The sequence below is a fragment of the Tupaia chinensis genome, unplaced genomic scaffold (assembly GCF_000334495.1).
Source record: "Tupaia chinensis unplaced genomic scaffold, TupChi_1.0 Scaffold145592_1, whole genome shotgun sequence".
Lineage (NCBI taxonomy): Eukaryota > Metazoa > Chordata > Mammalia > Scandentia > Tupaiidae > Tupaia > Tupaia belangeri.
In genome coordinates, this window is record NW_006205449.1 from 760,068 (window position 1) to 767,870 (window position 7,803).

Genomic DNA, 7,803 nt, shown 5'->3' on the forward strand with positions numbered 1-7,803 from the left:
GTTGTTTTTCTTTTTTAGTTTTTTTGGATTTTTGTGTTTTATCTCGCCTTCAGGGCTTTTAACTTCTTCCTCACTATCTAGGGAAATAAGATCCTCTCCCTGTTCTTTTTCAATTTTAGAATCCTTGGTTAGATCGACCATAGTGGCAAGGGCTTCTTTTAAGCCCTGAATGAATAGTTTGTGCTGACTAAGCTCTTGTTCATGCTGACTAAGCTCTTGTCCCATTATTACCCTTATTACTTGTCCCATTATTACCCTTATTACTTATGAGTAAGCGACTTTTGTTACTTACCGGTTTGATTCTCTGCTGTCCTCCTCTGTGGCCTTTCTCGGGACAATTCTCTGCTGTCCCCTCCTGGACGATTCTCTGCCGTCCTTTCTTGGGTGCTCTTCACTGAATCTTTCATACTCAGGGTCCCTGTTCGGGCGCCACATGTCTCGACCCGGGGGACAGTCGAACAGATTTCCTGAGGGAAGGAGTGAGAGCCAGGATGAGTGGCACAATGTTACAACACGGAGACGACGCAGTGTCAGGGTCGTCCATTTATTGTGGGCAGCACGGAGATGACATAGTGTTACAACTCTTCAGGGTCTTCAAGGTTGTCCGGAGACGACATGGTGTTACAACTCTTCAGGCTCTTCAGGGTTGTCTGAAGACTGTGGGCCAGGAATCGTGGTTATATACATGCTGGTGGGCTGTGATTGGTTGTAAAAGGTGGGTTATGATTGGTTGCTTTGTGGACCAATCATGAGGTGCCAGATATGCAAATCTGAGGGATTCTAGTGGCTAATCGGAGTATGGTTTTGAAGGTGAGGTTTTGAAGGGAAGCCAATCATGGCTTTTGGCATTGTGTAATTGTTTGCTTTCTGAGAAACCGGCGATATTCGCTGGTGTGCAGCCTCCCACAATCAAAAACCTCAAAGCAATAAATAAGAACCAAAAGTATTGGAAGAAAATACAGGGAACATTTGTAACATTGGGAACAAGAGTTATCTTACAGGGAGAGAGCACAGAATGAAAAAGAGACTGACATACTTGGCTACAAAATATTAGAAACTTTTTTCTAAGTAAAACCAGATTAGACCAAATTTAAAAACAATAGAAAGACTAGGAAGGGGAAACATTCACAACCGATTGAGTATGAATATCCCACATTCAGAGGAATTCACTCATCAAAAGAAAATGGCAGCAAATTCCCTGGAGGAATAAAGCATATGCATAAAGAAGTTGAAATGGCAAATAAATCTGTGAGAAGATGTTCAACCACACTATTGATTAAAGGAATATGTAAGGAAGGAACAATAAAATACTTTTTATTTACAAATCTGATTAACATACATTGCTAGCATCAGGTGCTGTTGAAGGTGTAATGAAATAGGTAGCTTCATAATCACTGGCAAGAACAGCTGACTAGTACAGACGTTTTGGGGGCAATTCGGCATTATCTAATACAATGTGGTATTGTTAATACCCTTAGAACACTTTTAAAAATATATTGAAAAATTAACACATAAAGACATATGTACAATTTTGTTGCTTGAGTATTATTTGTAATAGGAAATACTGCCTAAATATCTATTAAGAGAGGCTTCAATAGATCATAATAGAGTCATAAAATGGAATGAATGCCTTACCCTCAGTGAATTCTGTAAACTACCAAATTCCCATCAGTAGAGGAAGGGCTAAACCAACTGTAGTGTCAGCATGAAACAGAATATTATGCAGCTATTACGAACAATGCGAGAGAGCTTCAGAGAGCAGCAAGCGCGGTCTGCGCTACTCGGGGCAGTGAGATAAGCTGCGAACAGATGACAGACAATCTAGCTGCCTCAATAGGTGGGCAAACAGTTGGGTGACTAAAGCCTATTAAACTTTTCCAGTGACTTGTTGTCTGTGCCACTGAATGAAAAGGAACACCACAAAGCATTCGTACCCATTTGTAAGAGGTGGTGTTACGTGGGAGTCTGGTGGAGAAGAGAAGACTTTGCCCTTGTGTGTGCATGTGTGCATGCGTGCGTATGTGCATGAGTGCTTGTGTTTACAATCTCGATTCCACCTCAGGGGCTTACCCTGACTGGTGATTGAAGTGCACATCCAGCCAAGCCAGAGTACTTCTCTCCCCTGAACAGAATCAGAGTATCAGGTGGGAGGCGCCTATCCAGCTGGCCATTCTGACCCCAGCAGGGCAGAGACAGTCCTGTGCCATCTGACTGGAGGTCCCCTCAGTGGACCAGGGGTCCTTCAGTCTCACTCTTGCTCTTACAGAAGAGGTTTTCCTTTCTTGGTACACAGAAGGCAACCTCCGGCCTTCTCATCAGCCATTTCAGTTCTACCTTGACCCAGAGAACACAGAGAATTGCCACCACTCTGAGAAGTGCATGGCCACGGGGAGTGCTGGTGGCAGCTAAGGTCCCTGTCCTGAGGTCCCTGTGTCTGCCCTCTCCTTGGGTCTTTGATGCTCCACAAGTCTTGTCTGGGAAAGGAGCCTGCAGATGCTCTGTCTTCCCAGGCCATTCTGGGATTTCTGGTTACTCCTCTATGCATGTGTCCAGGCCCCAGCACAGAGCACAGTGTTCCCATCAGGGACCTACATATCTGTGTGCTGCCCTATCCCTGTTCAGCTCCTCCATTCTGGAAGCCCCAGGGAGCCTTCATAGTGTAGACAGCAGGTGCTCGCTCTTTCTTACTGGCTGTTCTAACACACGCAGCAGGTGCTCCCTCTTTCTTACTGGCTGTTCTAACACACACAGCAGGTGCTCCCTCTTTCTTACTGGCTGTTTTAACACACACAACAGGTGCTTGCTCTTTCTTATTGGCTGTTTTAGCACACACATTTTCAAAGCCTAAACAATTCATATTCTTCTCTGTATTCTAGCTTTGGGTCAAAAGTCAAGATTAACATTTTCCTCCCCCTTTTCTGCTAGCATCACCCACCCCTGAACAATGAATGCAAAATACCAAAGCAGATTAAGTGGTAGAGGCAGAGTTCAAAACTTTCTGGGGCCTAAGAGTCTAAAGTAACAGGACCCCATGACTGTCCTCACCAGTGCCCACATCCCTGAGCCACCTTCGATTCTAACTGTCCAGAACTGTCCAGAAACAAAATACGAATCGCCGTCCAGCTTGAGTGAGTGCAGACAGCTCACAGAGGACGTGGATGATCTCATTAGCCATTTCAGTTCGCTGGAAAGTCCTGGGGCCTCAGTGGTGACCTGGGGCTTCCTCTAGTGGACCCTCCCTCCCTGAGGCCATCTCTTCTCTCCTTCTGATAACCGGAGTGGCTCCTTTGCAGCAGGCAGCAGCAGGGTGTCAAGGCATGTTCAGCACAGTGGACTGTCTCTGCCCTGCTGGGGTCAGAATGGCCAGCTGGATAGGCGCCTCCCACCCTTATTCTTACTGTGCTCCCGGGACCTACCACGGGGCCTGGCAACTGCCCAGTAAATGGAAGAACCCATTTCTACATAGATTAAATACTTGTGTGAAGACTAAGGCACATTCTTTACATTTCCCTAGTGCTCGAAAATTTTCATCTGGGCTGGCCCATGGCATGGTGGTTAAGGCACCTGGATCCCACATGGCCACTTTTGTAGTTTGAATCTCAGACCTGGAGGTTTAGAAACACTTAAGGCCATTTAAGTCTGGCATGATCCACTTACCTCCAAATTCATGTGAGCATGCATGTGAGCATCAATGGCCGAAAAGGAGGCAATGCTGGAAAAGGATGTGAGTGTGTGTGACTGAAAAGGAGGCAGAGATGGAGAAGGGACAGCAGCATGATCATGCCTCATGGTGAGGGTGCTTTCTCATCCTCCCACCCTGCCCCCATGCTCTCTCTGATGACCACACACACCTGGCAGAACTTTAAATTGAAATGTGTTATCCTTTGGCAAAGCAATTTATTTCTATAATCAATAGTAACTTGAATCCATCTTGGGAACCAATGAGCATAGCCATGCTAGATAATGCCCATGTGTGCATGTGGGTGGGCAGGAGACCTTAGAAGTTGTCATCTTAAGTAGGTTTAAACCAGAAGTTTGATTCTTTACAAAATAAATAGCTATGTTTTGTTTGCTTGTTGCTGTTTCCAAAGTAAACCCTGTGAAGAGCACAGCACTTACTTGAATGTCCATCTGTGAGGTTAAATTTGCTTGAGTTGAGGTGTCTACAGTGCAGTCATCCCTGTTCTGGACAAGGCAAATGATGCATTCCAGCAGACAAGGTGTCTGTCCCCCTGGGATTAGTAGAATACAATCGAGGTTGGACTCAAAGATCCCGAGACAAGGGGGAGCCTGTCGCAGTCTAGGAACGGGAAAGGGTATCCTATTCAGTTTGGCTGGCATATAAATTACAAGAGGGTTAGGAGTGGGGGACAGAGGGAGAGAAATTGGGGGGTAAGTGGATAATGCCAGATTTAAATGGCCTTCTATGCACTTCTTTATCCTGAGAGCAACAGGAAGTCATTAAAGTGCTTAAGAACATGAGTGACATTAGATGCCTACTCTAAAGAGAATAATTCAAGACCTGTCATGGTGGCGCAGCAGTAATACAACACGCCACAATGTTAAAGGCACATAAAAGGTCCTGGGTTCACATCCCAGACCCTCCTTAGACCCACCAGGTATGCAAGAACACACCTGTGACCCTGGCTGACTGAGGCTCACATGAATTGTGGAAAGAGACCCTGTTGTGGTGCCTCTTTGTGTCTTTTTGTATCTAAAAAGACATAAATAAATAAACTCCAAAAAAAAAAATCAGCCACAATATGGAGGATTATTTTCAGGGCATTATCAGGAATGGGGTGATAGTTAAGTGTCTTCTCCATATCTCCAGATGCAAGGTAGAGAGCACCAGTTCAAGTGGGTAATTTCAAAGGAAACCGTTAGAAGAACATACAGACAAGCCCAAGGTATCTGGAATTAGCAGAAGGACTTGGGAACAGATTGGGTTCAGTGTGGAGAGAGATAGTGGCGGGTACATACCTAACATAGGCTGAGATTTCAGAAGCTAATATGGGGGGGTGGGGGCTGGCGCTTCCTCTTGGACTTCTTGCACTGATGGTTCCTATGGAGTTCCGAGGTGCACAGACCAAACAGGATCACCAGGCAGGTCTGGAGCCCAGACTTTGCTGGCCTCAAAGTTTCTCCCCATCAGAAGAGGAAGTCTGAGCAGAGGACAGGCTCAATACAAACCACAAGGTGAGACCGCATTGGATTCCAATAACCAGATTTGAATAAAAGCAGGCAAAGCAGGATATTCTAGATAGGAAAACAGCAGTGAGGAAAAGAGAAGAGGGAAAAGCTGATGCTGATCAGAGAATGAGTGCTAGGGATTTTTGACGTATGTTGAGGTATTTCCCTCCTATTGAGGGTTCCATATACCTATGGTTGATGTTCCTAGGACCCAATCCTCAGAGCACTGTCTTTGGGACCCACAGTAATACTCACTGTGGTCATTAGGACATTCGAGGCTCATGAAGGCCAAGACATGTTGTTTATTTCATGTCAGAGCGACAAGGGCAACCACATACCCACGTACTCAGTGATATTTCTGGAGCCGCAAACCTTCTCAGATGGCAGGTACAACATGAAGGTTGTGGCCCAATGCCTAGAGCATACAGTGTCAGAGAGCATCGCTCCCACAAACCAGAAAGATCCTGCCAGAAAAGGCCATAGAGAGCCAGATACCCTGAGCATACAATGCAGAGATTCCCTTTCCTTTAGAACCCAACAGAAGCTGCTCAACTTGGGTTTTATATAACAAATGTATCAAATGTATTTTATTTAAAGTTTTGTTTTTAATTTACCAGCTTCCTTCCTTCTTCCCTTTTGGCTTGCTTCCTTTATAACAATGTTGCCGACTCTCAACTGTGGTAGAAACTCAGAATAAGAACACTGGGGAGTGCAGCAGGTGACATGGTGGTTAAGGTGCTGGACTCCCACATGGTCCACTGTGGTTCAAATCCTGGATCTGGTGACTTGAAAATCATGCCAGGTGCATATATGTATATGCCCCAAATCCCAGGAGAATAGAAAAGGGATTGTTGTATGTCCATCCCCTGGGGGGGGGGGTGATTTATCACATTTTTTCTCTCTGTCTAACTCTGACAAATGTATATACCATATAACAAAAACTTAAAATAGTAATTATATATAATAATAAAAGGGTACTCTCTCTCTCCTTTCTTTCTCTCTCTCTCTCTCTCTCTCCTTCTCTCTCTCTCCCTCTCTCTTATAAGCACACATACCTTTCTAGTATTGAGAAGAAGACTGAGAATCTTTCTAATTGTTCTCAGGTGTTCTTGTCCATTCCTGGGAAACCTGGGCTTCACTTGTTAGAGGTCAAGGGTCAGAACAGTGCTGAACCTGGAATCTTAGGAATCCTTGGGGTATGTTTGCAAGTTTGATGCTCTTGGGTCCAAGTTCTATGCCAAAAACTAGTCACTCAACACCCAGCAGCACAACAAGTATAATGACTTGATTTCTTAGAGCCACTTTCACCTTCATCTATATATTGGCTAGTGATTTATTAATATCTTTCCACCTGTCTCAGTCAGCAGGAGACCTTGTATTGCCGAATGCTTTCTGAGAGTGGAAAGAAATGAAGGCAGCAGATGGGATTATGACTTATTTCCTAGTGTTGAGTTTGTAAGAAGAGCTTTTCTCAGACACTGCACAGCAGTTTGTGGGGTGAAATTAATCCTATGAATAAAATTGCTAACCTCACCTAAAATAGGTGCTTTATTTAAAGAAGGATCGATGAGGCCTGCTAAATATTATTTTTAGTGTTGATAAAAGCTTTTTATAATCTCAGGTTGCAAACCCAGGATAAACTGGCAGTTCTAGCTACTGCCCCAGTGTGCCAGAGCTAGCCAACAATGTCACCCACCATGTCGGCGAGCCGCCCCAGGCAGTCCCTCGGCTGTCTCCAGATTTTGTCTGCTACCTTGAGCTAGAGGAAGGGAAATACCTGTTTCCAATGCATGTAAATTTACTTTTCGGACATGCCTCAGTCTCATCTCCCAAGGATCATCACTTGTGACTTACCCACAAGACATGTAGCTGCTCCTACCATGTAACAACAATCGCTCTTGAGGCTGCAAGGCCGGCTCTTTGTTCTCTGCCCTGTGGCCTCACAACTGCTGGTTTTAAGGGGGACATTGACTGATCTACGATTTCAGCGCTAATTCTTTGTAAAGAGGACCACGAATACAGTTTACTTCACAGTTCCCATATATTCCCTCTCCACCTGTCATCCTTCACACAAGGCAAGCAGGGCCTCGAAGCCAGTCCACTGTACGTGACTGTGTTTGCAGCCTTCAGTCCTCCTGCTACAAGAAGGATTCCAAGGCTCCTACCTCTTCTAGAAATCCCTGATATCAAACAGTGCTCAATTTTGTGAGTATAATTATCCTTGAATTAAAAATCTCAAAAAGTCTGCAAAGAATTTTAAATTATAAAATGTGTTCATTGGATAAAAATAGACATTAAATTGTAATCTAAGACTTTGATTACCTCTATCCAAAAAATAAAATGCCTTTCTTTCCCTTTTGTTTTTTATAGCTGAATCTGAAGTCATGTAGGAACACAGGAGACGCACGATAAATAAGACCGTATTTCTCTCTCATGGCCTTCATATTATGGATTTTCTCTTCACAAGAGAAAAAGAACTTAAGGGTAAATCAGATTGTATAGAGATCAGCACATTATTGCTCAGTTTTCAAAAGAGCTCCAGAGAAAGAGAGAGAGAGAAATCTGAAACTTTAGTAAAGGGAATGTCTGCTTTGCTCTTCGGCTTCACTCTTT

General features: G+C 44.3%; 1 long non-coding RNA gene across 2 annotated transcripts in view; it reads right to left on the bottom strand.

Annotated features, from left to right (window-relative positions):
- LOC102488118 (uncharacterized) overlaps positions 1-7,803 on the bottom strand; it is a 65,698-nt gene that overhangs the window by 1,740 nt on the left and 56,155 nt on the right. For both annotated transcript variants that reach the window (XR_337359.2, XR_001369720.2), the window contains exon 3: positions 293-467. This is a non-coding gene — a long non-coding RNA (uncharacterized LOC102488118). The remainder of the gene's footprint in view (positions 1-292; positions 468-7,803) is intronic.